General features: G+C 28.0%; 1 pseudogene; it reads right to left on the bottom strand.

The window, feature by feature from the left end:
* Window positions 1-634: 634 nt before the first annotated feature.
* On the bottom strand, window positions 635-8457 carry LOC145832292 (heat shock 70 kDa protein 1-like; annotated as a pseudogene).
* Window positions 8458-15473: the final 7016 nt, after the last annotated feature.

Below are 15473 nucleotides of genomic sequence, written 5' to 3'. Positions count from 1 at the left end.
AACACAAATTTTACTTAGTAAAATCTCTTTGTAGTTTGTTAGTTCTTACATAAATATTGACAACTAGCGATAGGGCAGAATACAAGAATATATATATACCAAAGAACTTGGATTCCAAGGCAAGTAGCTTTTACGTTTACAATATATAAAAATACATGTAGTTTGAAGCTTTTCTCCGTTGATAATCGTGACTTTGTTCAATAAAATTAAACTAATTTCATTAAATTAGAAACTAATTTTAAAGTTAAGTCAGTATAAAAGCGAAGAACTACGTTTTATAAAACACGTATTATTAACTTATGTTATTAAAACTAAAAACCATAACTACTTAATTTCATAGAAGTTGTAAAAATGTTTACAGTTAGTACTTATCAATTACATACATTAGCTACTAACATGTAAAGTAAGATTAAATGATAATGTGATTTTATTATATTATAATAGAGCTAATATTACAAAAAATACTAATACAACCTAACAGACTAATCATTTTGCATGTTGATTGTTTGAGGTAAAATCTTTGCACATGTAAAATATTGAATTAACTGTCCGTCTTTTATAAATGTTTATTTTAAACAGGGCATTTTATATAAAAAAATTCAATACGTATTAAAAATTAACTCTTTCTGAAGAATCAATCCATTTCCTCAATGGTCGGTCCTCCGACAGGAGAAGCTGTATCACCTACAAAATATAATTTTTTGTTACTAAAAAGAAGTCAAAATAATTAAAAATCAGAAACGAATTTAGCTTGAGAAAACGGGTAGCTGTCTAAATTGCAAGAACGTACAAAATTGCACGAGAGGACAAAATTGCACGAGTGCACGAAGATACTTTTGCAGAGGGGATAAAATTGCACGAAGATACTCTTGCACGAGCAGACAATTTTGCACAGGTTAAGTTTTATTTATTTATTTTATTATTTTCTTATTAATTTTATTTACTATTATTATTTTTATTAATTTTTTTTTACTATCACTGTTACCCCTAACCCTTACCCTCGGTCAGTAACTTTTTACTCTTTTTTTTTATTAAATATTAAATTCTTTTTTTGTTTTATTTTTTGTTTGTATCTTTTTTACTCTTGTGCAAAAATGTAACTCGTGCAAAATTGACCCTTGGTGCAAAATCGACTTAGTGCAATTTCGTTCCCCCGTGCAAATTTGGCTTCGTGCAATTTTGTTCTCGTGCAATTTAGAAACCTTGTGCAACTTTGTCTTCGTGCAATTTGGACCCGTTCCCTAAGAAAAAACATCTTGTTATTGCAAGTACATTAAGTATTAGTATACTCATTATAAGTAAATAAGCTTTTTCGAATTGTCAAAACAATCTACATGTCATTGATTTAGTTTTTTTAGTTACTAAAAGTGCATGAGCTAATCCAAAAAAAACATCAATGCCTGTTTCTACTACACAGCCTTAATAAGATAAGTTAAAAGGAAACAATTCATGAGTTTAGTATTATTACTTAGTTAAGTACAAGTTTTTTAGTTTTTTGATAAATCGAAATGCATTTAAATTAAAATCATAAAAAATTAATATTAATCAGCTTTAAAACTAGACAAAAGGCTAAACACTTGCTCGGCATAAAAGTTTGTCAAATTTCTAAATAGTATCGTTGGAGTTCATACAGGGGTGTATTTAATTGCCAAAAAAACCTTGTTTTTAAAATACTTATCTATTTTAAAGGGTTATAGGAAAAATATAGTAGCAAGTAGAAATTATTCTCTTATGCTTCCAATTACTTGATAAAACTGATTAGGATTGTATAAAAAAATACTTGATCTACAACCAAGATAACTTTACCATTTTCCAGTCCAAATAACTTACATTAATCGAGCAAGAGTTCTTAAAAACAAGACAAAGTCTAATTTACTATTATTTTTTTAAAGAAACCTCAAACTGGCCTAAAAGCTCTAAATAATGATAATAAAATAAAAATAAACTGAAAAGCTTAAACAAAAAGTTCTAAATGAAACATAGAAACTTGTAATAAAAAACATAATTGAGTACATGAAGATTAAAAAAAAAAGCTAAGTTTACATAAAACTAGTACTGATAATAAAAGCAGCTCCGTATTTTCTCAAAGAACGTTTACTACTGTAAACAAATAAAGCACCTTAAAATCTGAACTTTATACTTTATATTAACTTTAAATACAGACTAAGAGAATGTGGAAAAACTTTTAGTAAAAATAAGTAATATTATAGAGCGGGGGAGGGCTAAATAACAAAAAGACTTTTGAAAAGGCCATATGAAATTTCAAAAATTAAAATATACCATTTAAATGAAATTAATAAAGATAATGAAGGCAAAACATATTTTTGATTATTTTTATAAAAAATTACTCATATTTGTTTAAAATAGCCATTTTCTAGTAAGTTTGAAAATTTATATACCTATATATCAAAGATTCTTTTGAAACTTAATAATAAAATAAAATTCGTAATAAAACGTTTAATTATAAAAGAATATGACAGTAACTAACAATGATGCAAATATACTTAATAGAGATAATTCTAAATAACTCAGCATTCAAATTGCCGAAATTTTAGTTGTCGGTATATGAATCAGAGTAAGTGCAACCAATAGATAGTTAGTAAACATGTTTGTATATTTGCTATATTTCAGCAGAAAAGTAGTATGCTAATATACGATAATAATAACTAAGCTATATTATCATTATTCTAAGTTATTTGTATTGATAAAACAATATTGATGATAAAACTTTTAAAATTAAAATGAAATAATCAAACCGGTGGCTCCTTCCTGATGTAATCTAGTCATTATGGGGTTTGCGATTTGTTCAAGCTCTTTGAGTTTCAATAAAATTTCACTTTTCTTTGCTTCAGTATTTGATGACAACCAACTTTCTGCTTCATTAGACTGTAAATATTTATATATAACAAGAAAACTAAATTAATTTAAAATAAGTTAAAAGTTGTGTCTACATAAAAGTAAATTCTCAAAGAAAAAAGTAACTCTACAATACAAATTCAATACACTTTTATTGAATGTGCCTAACAATTTATTTTACGTTACAAAAGATACTTCTTACAGTTTAACAATGTACATATTTATGTCGGAAAATTATTAAAATATAAACTTTTTGAATGAGCAAGTTTTGTTCAGCTTCTGAAAGCTTATCTTTCAACACATCATCTTCACAAATCTGTTTCAAACTAAACACGTAAGATTCTAAATTGTTCCTTGCAAGCATGCTGTCTCTCAACTCTTCGTCTTGTTGTTTGTATCTTTCCGCATATTTAACTATTCTATCTATTTCCTCTTTTGTTAAGCGACCTAAAAAAAAATATCTTCAAATGTTTTAAAGAGGTATTAAAACAACTGATAAGTTGTATATTTGTATCCTTTACGTACTAATTACACGAAGTCTTTTGTGATTAGATCAAAAAATGTTCACTATAATTTTTCGTGGACAAGACGTTAAAAGGTATCCGTGGTGTGCAAATCGATAACCGAAAGGCTCTTCGTACACCAGGTCCTAGGACCAAACTTTTTGAGCGTCTTTTTTTGTCGTTCAATAAACTATATATATCATATTTTATGATAAGTTTACTTTACATTCTTGTAAGATTGAATGAAAACTGTAGAAGATATATTTTCAATGGAATAGTCTACTTAAACTTTTCTTAGGGAATCCATTTAATTTTTCAAATTTTTAGTCTTTTATCTCAAAAACTAGTTTAAATTAAAAAAAGTGCTAAAAAGTAATTGTTAAATATGTCAAAGATCTTGAAAATGAAATCAACATGTAAAATACCTCTTTATACTCTAAAATTAACAATAAAAATCATAATCTTTAAAACATAAACTAAACAAACAAACTTCTATTCTTATAGTTTTTTACTTACAACATTTATGGTAGGTAACATTATAACACAATATAAGTGTAGTTTCTATAAAACGTATTGAAAAAGGCTAGAAACAAATAAAAATAATATCAAATTTCATACAAATAGAAATATCTTCCTGAAGCTAATAAAGTATTTACAACCTTTGTCATTGGTTATTTTGATGTTGTTTTTCTTTCCAGTGCTTCGGTCAACTGCAGAAACATTTAAAATTGCATTGACATCCACGTCAAATGTAACTTCGATTTGCGGCACACCCCTGGGAGCCGGTGGAATTCCAGATAATTCGAACTTTCCCAGCAGATTGTTGTCTTTGGTCAAGGTTCTTTCTCCTTCGAACACCTGTTGAAAAACCAGCTGATACTTTTGTTTTGCCATGCAACTTTTTAAAACTAAAAAACAAATTGTATTGAGTTTTACAACTTTTACTAAGGACTTCTTTATACCTTCAGTAAAAAAAAAGCAAAAAATACAAAATATTAAAATCAAAACACCTGTATAAGAACACCGGACTGGTTATTGGAGTAGGTGGTGAAAATCTTGGTCTCTTTCGCGGGCACGGTCGTGTTTCTGGGTATCAGGGCGGTCATCACGCCTCCAGCGGTTTCAATGCCCAGAGAAAGAGAAGCGACGTCGAGGAGGAGGAGATCTTGCACTTGCTGCGAAGTGTCGCCCGTCAGCACTGCGGCCTGAACTGCGGCACCGTACGCCACCGCCTCGTCCGGGTTTATCGACTTGTTCAGGGATTTCCCATAAAAATATTCCGTAAGGAGCTTTTGAACTTTGGGGATGCGCGTGGAACCTCCGACGAGCACGATTTCTTCTATCTGTTTTGTAGTTATTTTTTTGGAAAGCAATTACTTTAGGCTATAACTAAAACATTTAGCTAAATTTAACAAAATTACAAATTAAGTTGAAGAAAGTTTATTTTCTACTTAACTGTTTAAAGATTAATTACAAACCAGGCACGTAACTTGGTACATTTTTGCAAACCTGCAGAAACGTATACAATTTTGCAAAAAAAAAAAACGAGATTTTGTATCAATTCTTTAGCTTAAAAAGACCCTACTTTCTTAGCTTTTAGTTTTTTATACTTAGTTTTGCCCTTCTGATAGATAAAATTGAAATACAAACACTCTCTGTCACTTGTAAAGTCTAAAAATTTAAGAAAATTAAATACCTTAAAACTATATATATTTTACTCAGCTCAGATTCTCTTTATCATAAAGCAATGCAATGAAAAAAAATATTTTTAAAAGCTACAGATTTTTAAAAAGTGAATTTTTAATTTGCTACAACGCGAGAACAATAAAACAAATGAATAAAACCAGGAGCAACTCGAGCAATAACAATAACACTAGAGGTAGCACAAAGTGGCCTGTACTTCGTATTACGCCATCATGCGTCGTGCCTGTTGTTTTTTGTATTTTGCAGATTCGTAAATTTTTGAGCTAGCTACGTCCCTGTTACAAACTAAAAACCCTTAATTATACTTATCATTATTGCATGAAATATACTCTATTTACTTTTATAAAAACTTTTTTGAAACCCTTAATTTAATAATACAAAATAATGTTTAACTGTGTTTTAAAATTATATATAGATTTTATGAAACAACAAACTATGAATTTCACATTTCGACTGACTAAATATATTTTTTAGAAAACAACTGTACAACAAATTAAACCAAATTTTTAATTATGTATTAGTTTTATAGTATCATAATTAAAACTAAAATAAACTACAAACCTTTATAAGAAAAAAAAAACTTTTGCAACTGAAGTTGTAGAAGTCGTAAAAAAATTGTACTTTACTTTTATGCTTGGGAAATTCTAAACAAACAAGTTTATTCATACCAAGAAAGAACATTTCAAACTTTGTTTTTGTCCAGCTTAGCATCGACAAGCGCTTTTTCAACAGGCGCCAACGTGGCTTTGAAAAGATCGTTGCACAGCTCTTCGAAGCGGGCTCGCGTGATGCTGGTGTAGAAGTCGATTCCGTCGTGCAGCGAATCGATTTCAATGCTGGCCTGGGTGGACGACGAAATTGTCCTTTACAAATTAGTTTATTATTATATGACACTTGAAGCTTTATAATAATTTTAAATTAAAGAGCTAAAAAAAAACTAGTGAATGCTTAATATGTTTTTAGTAGCTACTTTAGAGATAATAAATTGAGCAAAGTACTATCAGTCAAAAAAGAAGTATTAACTAGTACTAAACATGTTTTTTTGAATATTAAACAATAGAAAACTTTTTTGTCTAAACCATACGCAATAGCAGCAGCTGTAGGCTTGTTGATTATACGCAAAACATTGAGTCCGGAAATTATGCCGGCATCTTTCGTTGCCTGCCGCTGAGAATCGTTGAAGTAAGCAGGCACTGTTATCACAGCATCGCTGACTGGCTTGCCGATATAAGCTTCGGCTGTCTCTTTCATTTTGAGTAAAATCATGGAGCTGATTTCTTCAGGAAAAAACGACTTTGTTTCACCCTGAAATATTCTAGATTGAAAGATTTACACACTTTAATTGCTTTTACACAAAAAAAAAATTGTTTAATTAAATAAGTATATATAATAACAACAAAAACAAACAATAATATAAAAATTGTTTAAAAACACATTTATTGAAAAAAAGATGTGGTTTAGACAAAGACCGAGAAGCCAAAACTGCTTACTAAATTTAACTAGGTATAATTCAACGATTGAAGAAAATTTGTCTTTACAGGGGATTATAACATCATTTTCTAACAAAAAAGATTGATGCTGATAAAATAAAAATAGAAATTGAACAGTTAGTTAAAAAATGCTTTAATGAAAAGATAACCTTTCAACAACAAGTATGAAAATAATGGATTAAGAAGAACATTTCTCAATAAAAGCAAGCAAATATGTCAAAATAGGAAAAAAAACAAGAATTCCGCAAAACTCTTTTTAATTTGAAAAATAAGACAAATATAAAAATTAATAAACATGACAAAAAAAATGGTATTTGCTTGATCTCAAAAGATGAATATCTAAATAAACTTTATACTATTGTTGAAGATAAGACTAAGTTTCAATTAGTAGAAAAAGACAATAGAAAAAGCTCCAGACACCCCCTAAGAAGGAGAATCCAACACATAAGAGAAATAATAAAACAAAACCTCAAGCCTCATATAGACAAAAAGACATATATCAGTCTAATTACGGGTGGTAACTCGACTGGTAAATAGTATGGAACGTGTAAAGTACATAAAGAACAACACCCATTGAGACCTATTGTATCAATGTTAAATCCAACGTCATACAACTTTGCAAAATATTTTAATAAAATAACCAAACCACATATTCCAAAACAATATTGTGTAGAAAATAATAAAGAATTTTTAGAAAAACTCTCTAAATACAAACGTAAAGATGGTGACTACTGTATTAGCTCTGGCGAAGCTTTATTATTCACTAATGTACCAATTACAGATGATTACCGATGAAGTACCTGATAATACCATACAAAAATCAAACACGATCAATATTTACTGGAGGCTTATTTCAGTATATTAAGAAATTATTCGCACAAATAGATGGTGTAAGTATGGGAAACCCGTTAGCTTCTACTGTAGCAAATTACTTTATGGGAACATTGAAAAAAAAACTATTTAACATTGAAGCATCATACAGATACACTAAGTACCTATAACAGTTTACAACATCCGCTTTTAAATAAATTAATCGCGTGAGTACTGCGACACCATGAATAAATATTTATGTAACCTGTAGTTTTACTGTAATTTATAATTTTAATATTTAACTGTTTCCACATATATATCTAAATAATTAATTTTTCTTATATAATTAGTTGTTTAACACTAATTTCTAGTTATTTTGTACAGTTTTGTAATTGATAATGACTGATGAAAAGTCGAAATGACGTCTAATAACCTATAAATTTGCAATGTGTTATAATAGTTTTTAAAAACACACTAGTTTTATTAGTCGCTTATAAGTAAAAAAAAATAATTACTGAAATGTAATCAAAGTAAGTTTTACAGTAAAAAGCAACATTAATATTACAATTTTTTAAGAAAAACAACTGCTTTAATAGCTGAGCGTAAGAACAATAATATGTATAAAAAAGAAGGTTATAAAAAAAGCTTACACAGTTTTAAATAAAAAAAGATATAAAATCAAGGTTTTACAAAATGATAACTGATTTAAATACTAAACAAAGACAATCTTTATCTTTCACATTATTGTTATTTGTGTTACACTTTTTATATAAAACTGTATTTTTTGATTTTTTTTGCAACTGTGTAAATATATTTCATTTTAATTAAAAAAACTTTTAAAAATATTAATATACAACAATTCATTGGGTCATTGTTAGATCCCATAGAAAAAGTGGGACGTTTTGACTTTATTTTATTTTGTCTACGTATTTAAAAAAAAAAAACATATAAATTTTTATTATCTTTATTTTCTAACATTATAAGACCTTAATCAAAGACAAAAATTGAAAACGTTAAAATTAACAGTATTCCGAAAAACATAATTTTTTTAAGTTATTGGAACATTATGCAGTAGAGTTTCTAACCTCAACCATATTTACAAAATGTTAATCAAATTATGTAAACTTTTAAATCTAATTTGTGCAAGCAAAAGTACGTTTATAAATCTAATCTTTATAAATAGTTATGATTGTTGTTTGTCTCTTATTTTATTATATTTATTGTTTGTTTTACTTTTATAAGTTTTACTAAGTAATTTATTTATAATTATGTAATTATAAACTATTAATCTATTTCTAATTAATTTTTCTTAATTATGTTAACTGGTATTAGTTGAATAATTTCTCATGAAACCTCTAACTGTTTACATACATACTCAATACTTAATTTTTAAATTAGTTGCTAACAAAAGTAATTGATAACTGTTAGTTGAAATCGATTTTATTTGTTTGCTTAATAAAAATGTTTTTGAATGAATCATCTCTCAAATTTATACTTTCAGTTTTTGTCTTTAATTAGGGTCTTTTAGCATGTTCAAAAAATATTCTACTTTAAAAAAATTAAAAAACACTAATCAAATAAGACCATTTTATAAAGCATTATATTTTTTTTAGATAATGAAACTATTCTTTTTTTTTTAGAAGACATGATACAGAAACTGAAAAAAGTTAGATAATTTTGTTTTTTTTTTTAGTTTTGGTAGTATATCCAAAAAAAGATACAATCTATTTTCAAAAACATTTTTTTAATTGTATTTGTCTAACGAACAAGTATTATTTGTTCAGTGTCTCTTAATTAATATTATACTTTATAAACCAGCTAAAAGACCTTAATCAATGACAAAAATTAAAAAGGTTAAAATTAACAGTATTCCGAAAAACATAAGTTTCTTTAAATTATTGGAACATTATACATTAGAATTTGTAACCTCAACTATATTTACAAAATGTTTATCAAATTTAGTATGTAAATTTTGAGATATGTGAAATTAACTAAGAAAGATCCAAAATATCTAACTTTTTCTATTGATTCTAGCACCAACCCAATCAACTTTGACTCAAAAAAATAACAAGGTTTTCAAGCTGAATAATTCAGCTACACAATGCTATATAATATATGCTTTAAGAACATAGAATAAAGAAACAATTATGTGTTGAAGTTGTTAAGTCAAGAAAAATATCTGAAATACTCCCTTATTTTGGAACAAACGTTTTAAAGCGATGACTTGCAAAGTTGCATTAGTTTATCATACAAAAGTATTAATTTTAGCAATACTGTAACTATGCATTTGGAGCTATCTAGTAAGTTTGTTTGTGACGTCAGTCGAATAGTTATGTTAAAAATTCATTTTTAATTAAAAGTACAAAATCAAAAGTAGCTTGTATTTTATACTTGTCTAATTTTGCAACCTATTACAGTGATACCATGTTTTCTATTCAAAATTCTATGATTTTTTCGGGTGAAATGCTAAAACGTACAGATGAGACACAAGCGACACCTAGAATATGTGAAAGAGGCAGCAAAAGAATTACTACAGATAAAGATCGAGCTAAACGTAAAAGGCTAGTTTTGAAATTTACAAGATTCAATTTCGATACTCCTACACTCGATCATGCAAACGAGGAAGACCTGCCAAATGAGTTAAAAAGACGACATGAGTGGAAAGTATCTTTCCCGTCCAGTGTTCAAACAACCACAATCAAAGAAAATGCTACAGAAAACAAAAGTTATGTTCAAAGCCAAAATGCTGATGATGACGTTTCGGTCACACTAGTTGACGTTTCTGATCCTTGGATTGGTATAAAAGAAAAACAAGTAAGAATTCTAAAGGTTAAAGAAATGGCTGAAGTGTGCGGACCTCATTACAGTTGTGGTGAAAACAAACGCAAAGTTCAAAAAGTTTTTTCGAAGTCACTATTTGTAGTCGGTCAGAAAGATTATGGTTTAAACAAATCGAAAACTCTTTTTAAAGATTACAAGGCTGCGTTGAAAAGATTGAGAAGCTACCGACTTGTAAGAAGTCAGAAAAGCACAGTTGTTCGAAAAGAAGTCTCTTCAAAGCCACTATTCGTAGTCGGCCGTAAAACACCTTGTTCAAAAAACCACAAAAACAGCTTTAAAGATTACATTGCATGCAAGGCTGGGTTAAAGAGATTTACTACCAACCGAAACGTAATACAAAACCAGGTCAGCAAAAGCTTTCAGTTGAAAACAAACAGAAAAAAGTTAAGAGAGAGCAATCGAATATGCAACAACACCCAGGTTAAAAGAGTTAGAAAACGATTATAAGTGTTTATCGTAAAAAGCTCCAAGTTAGTTTACATCACTGTTATTTTATTTAACTCTCTTCAGTAGTACTTAATTTTAGCACTATACGTATTAAAAGTTTTAAATAATTTTTTCAGTACGTTTTTCTCACTTTGATGTATTTTAATCAATAACACAACGTTTTTTTCATGTGTTTGTACTAAAATAGTTTTTTTTTAAGTTGTAATTTTAAAAAACAAAAGACTTCTAGCTAGCTTAAAATATAACTTATACTCATGGATCTGCTTTCAATTTGTTTCCTTTTGATAACTTAGAACATATTTTTTGTATCCTGCATATATCTAATAGCTCTAGTATGTAATTTTTCTTACATGTATAGATTGTTTGCTTAAGTTATTAGTTTTAAAATGTTAGTTAAGTTTATTCAAAAATTATTTATTTTAATTATTGTTTTAGTGATTTTGTTTGACTTATACTATTATTTTTTAACTTTCAGAATCAATTTAATTTTTGTTAATCATATTATAGACTTTGATTCTTATTTACTATCTAACATTTAACAAACTATTTTTTGCTTTTTTATTTTAAAGATAATGTCAGTTTTGAAATAATCTGTTATTATAATATAACAAAATAAATGTTTATTATTTGTAACACAATTCTATAATTTTTTTTTTCTGTAAACAAGCAACAAATTTTTATTTTAATAATTAAATTGAAATGTTGTTCTTGAGATTTTATTTAAAGTTCGTTTTCTTTGTCTAGAGTTCTTTTTTTCTTGCTGTGTTAACTTATGTTTTGAAACTTAAATAGTTAATAGTTTAAATACCACTTTTTATTAATATTCTTGAATTAAACTAGACAACTACCTTTAATATGGCTTAAAAAAGTACTTATTTAGCTTTTTAACAATTTTATAAAATTAGATTTTTCATCAAGGACGTTTAATTATTAACATTTCTTAAGTTTTTTTAAGTCGTTATATTTAGTTTAATAAAATGTTTATTTTATTAAATAGAAAAGGAAACTAAGTTTCCAAAAAGTTGCAGCCAATTTTTATTAATTAAATTTTAATTAGATTGTAAACATTAATTTTAATAAACATTAGCTGCAACTCTTTATATGGAAAGCTTCATAGCTAACTTTTAGCTATGTCGGATGCACCTTTTGTAAAGTTTAAAAATATGTTACTTTCTTAACTTTAAGTAAAAATAAAATTACATATTTTTAAACTTTATAACTGCCTGCTCGTTGGTCTTTCTGCTGAAATTGGTTAAAAATTGAGATCTCTCTGGAGACTCAAACCAATTGACTAAAGTGCATCAACTATATAGCAAATTAAAATCATACAACTAATGCAAACTTTATTTTCTTTGATAAAACCATAATGTTGTGTTACTTAAATATTGTATAAGCTTGTATATAGTATTCAAGAAAAACATTAGGTAAAAAAAAAAGTACATCAAAATTTGTTTTCTATAAAAATAAACGGCATTACATTAATTTATCTCTGCGAAAAATATAACATATACTATTTGTAAAATAATTTAAATACTTTACAAAAGTTAACACCTGGTTTTTAACAGTGTTGTTCAATTTCAACTTTAAAAAAAATTCAAAGCTTTGTATTCTTTAAAAATTTTTGTATCTAATTTTTATAATCTTTAATCAAACTTTGTTGTTTACTTTAAAAGTAAAACGTTTTAGGTATATACAAATAACTTTCATAACTATATTTTTTGTCTTAATAATTTATGCTTTTACTTTAAAATTTTAAATATAATTAGATGCTCAGCATCAACACACTGTAACTGTAGGGTTATGTAGCTCATTTTATCGATTTTATTTATGAGCTATCTTATTCAACCCAATCACTATGTCTTTGATTCTACGTTAACACTTCAATCCAAAATTAAGTCATTAGTTCAAAGACGAAAAACTAAGTCAAACATGAGACAATAGATCAAAGATAAGACAAAAACTTTGTTGTAGTTACAAAATCGGTATGTTCTTAGGTGAGATGCTTCATCTGAAAAACACTCAAAAAAAGATTATTAAGTCACCAGCTAGAACGATATATGGACGTCAGCTGCGGAATAGTTTATTATTTTTAAACAAGTTTCACTTGTTCTCCAAACCAGCAGTTTGATAATGCAGAGAAAGATTAAAGAAGAGGCGTTTTATAAAAGATGATTAAAGAGTTCAGAAACGCTAACCCTGAAAGTCTGGGAATACCGATCTCTTTTAGTTAGTAACAAATGTCTAATTTAGAATCAGAGCGACGCTCATCCTATCAGTTGCAAATTCTCGACGCTTCTGATTGGCTAAAATTTTACATAGCTTTGTTTTAAGTTTTAAATATATATATTATTTAATTTATTTGTTATATGTTTTGAAAAGGGTACAGATCAAAATTTTTGGGTAAAATTGGTTAGGGATAGGTTCAGATAATATAAATTAACTGCTGTATTTATACTTCACCTCATTTGCTTAATATTATGTATACAAAATTTCCAAAACCTTATCTAATCTAGTAAATAACATTTACTCATATCAACGCCATTAAGCTACAAAGAAACCTACTCTTGCCTTTTCATGTTGTTATGAAGATATAAATGTTTTTCGCCAGTTTTTTGAAGCATTTGATTTCGCTTTTTTTCGTACAAGTTACCAGCTTCTGAAAATAACCTTTAAGAATAAACAGAAGATGGTAGTGCCGAAAGATACCTTTTCGCAAACCTGGCAAGATGTGTGTATCTTTCTTGTTTGAGTTCCACCAAGACAAGACTTCAGTTTCTTTAACTTCTCTAGCAGTTAATTTTTTTTTCAGCAAAAAAAAACTTAATTTCTGTCTCAATCTCTTGATCAACTGAATCTTGTTGCTCACTTTCTTGAGTGTTTGCACTTGTTTTAGATTTAAATGTAGAATAGAACGACAAAAAGTTTTTGGGAATATAATTTTTAGGTATTTTAGCTTTAGGTTTATTAGGCCTTACTAGAGGAACTTGACCACTTTGACCAGTCTCACAACAACTATGATTTTTTACTTCTGATTTCAGTAGCCTTAACAACCTTCTGTTTGAGATTAGTATGGAAAAATTTAAGTCGATACCGTGGATAAACAGCTGTTGTGAGTAAAAACAAGTTGTTATGATGAAGGTTTATTCGTGTGCTGTTATTAGTAGTTTAAAACCTTCTTTCAAAAGCCTCTTTTATATTTTCTGCTAAGGTTGAAGAACTACATTGACCTGGTGGACTATAAACTTTATGAACAAAACATTTTTTTAGTATTGCTACATGCGGGATTACACTTGACAGCAATGCGTTGTTTTTACTACACTGCTGCGTTACTAAGTAAAATGGTTCGAGCAGCTCATTAAGGAGGCTACTAAGTTAGTTTCCATTCATCAGGTGAAAAAAAAATTTTCGGGTTAAATTTGTTGTTAGCCACGTAGTTCTCTGGAAACTTGTTTTTAATTTTTCTAGTATTTTCAGAATAAAAGGTAGGTTGAGTTCCACCTTGTTTCAAAATCTTGCACAAGTAGCAAGGTTTTTTGCATTGACACTGATGAACCAAAAGTGACCTGGGTTTTTTTAGTTTCTCGCTCGCTGTAGAAGAATTATTAAAGTGGCCAACAGTTTGACGGGCCTTCGCTATTAACACACTTATGTTATTTTCTGAAACGAGTGAATCTTTAATTATCAGTTGAAGCGTATGAATGAAACAAAGTGCTGAAGATGATTCTAAGAACAACATACCAGCCTTCATGTTAAATAAATTGTCTCGCAGAAAATTTTGTTGAACTATTGCTGCTTCTTAAAGTTTCAGTAACCAAATACTAAATGAGCTGTACATGTAGAGTTTTTACATTATTTAATATAATCAAATGAGAATAAAATAGTTAAACTAAAAATGTTAAGACTTTTAACAAATTGAAACACATCAAAATTTAAATACATGTTTTATATTAACAAAAGAAAATATTTTAAGTTTATAAATAGAACTCAATAATAGAAGAATTAAATCTGCAAGAAACTTTAAACTAACTTTTCATTAATTAACTACTCAACTAATTCACTATTTTTACTCTAATGGATGTATGTACCTGTATGTTTACAACAAATAATTGAATTACTTAATTAATCTGCTTTGCTTGACTAATTTTATATATAATAATTATTCCAAACACAATAGTATAAGCAATAAAACTGATCGCGGAAAACAAAGTATTTCAAACTGACTTGATCCGGAACCGGCCAAATCTCAACTAGGATCCGATTCCAAACTTTTTTTTTAAATTAGGATTCGGCCGGTTCCAGATCCTGGCAAAAATTGGCTGTTTCTGGGTAGATCCGGATCTTGGATCCGGTAGATCACTAAACACTATTGCAGCTGATTTCCTTATTCTTTAGACACGTTACACTTAAAGTAGCTTTAAAAGCGCCTAAAATATTTACAAGAATTTTATTAGCATCATGAAGTGATTGATACAGGAAGTAAATCATTCTTACCAAAATCAGCATCTTTAAAGTCTTTCCATCCCCAAAAACTCGACTGTGCACCAGTATCAGCTAAAGCATTAACATTAATAAACTTGTTTGTGCTCTATTTAGTAACTTTAATTGATGCACGTGGATGGTTTAAGGCCTTGACTTAACGCAATTTTTTCCTGTAAAATATAATATTTTTCAACATAATTCCCTTATTAGCGTGTAATAACATTATCTGGGTATCCTGTTGCATAAAGCAGGAACTATAACCTTCTTTGACAAGAAATAGCACTACTATCATGAGTTTGAACAGCAGTAACCTTTTTTGACTGGTTGCGCCAACAAGATAAGC

Source organism: Thalia democratica, chromosome 3 (assembly GCF_965202585.1).
Source record: "Thalia democratica chromosome 3, ktThaDemo2.hap1.1, whole genome shotgun sequence".
Lineage (NCBI taxonomy): Eukaryota > Metazoa > Chordata > Thaliacea > Salpida > Salpidae > Thalia > Thalia democratica.
This window is presented reverse-complemented; position numbering and strand designations above follow the sequence as displayed.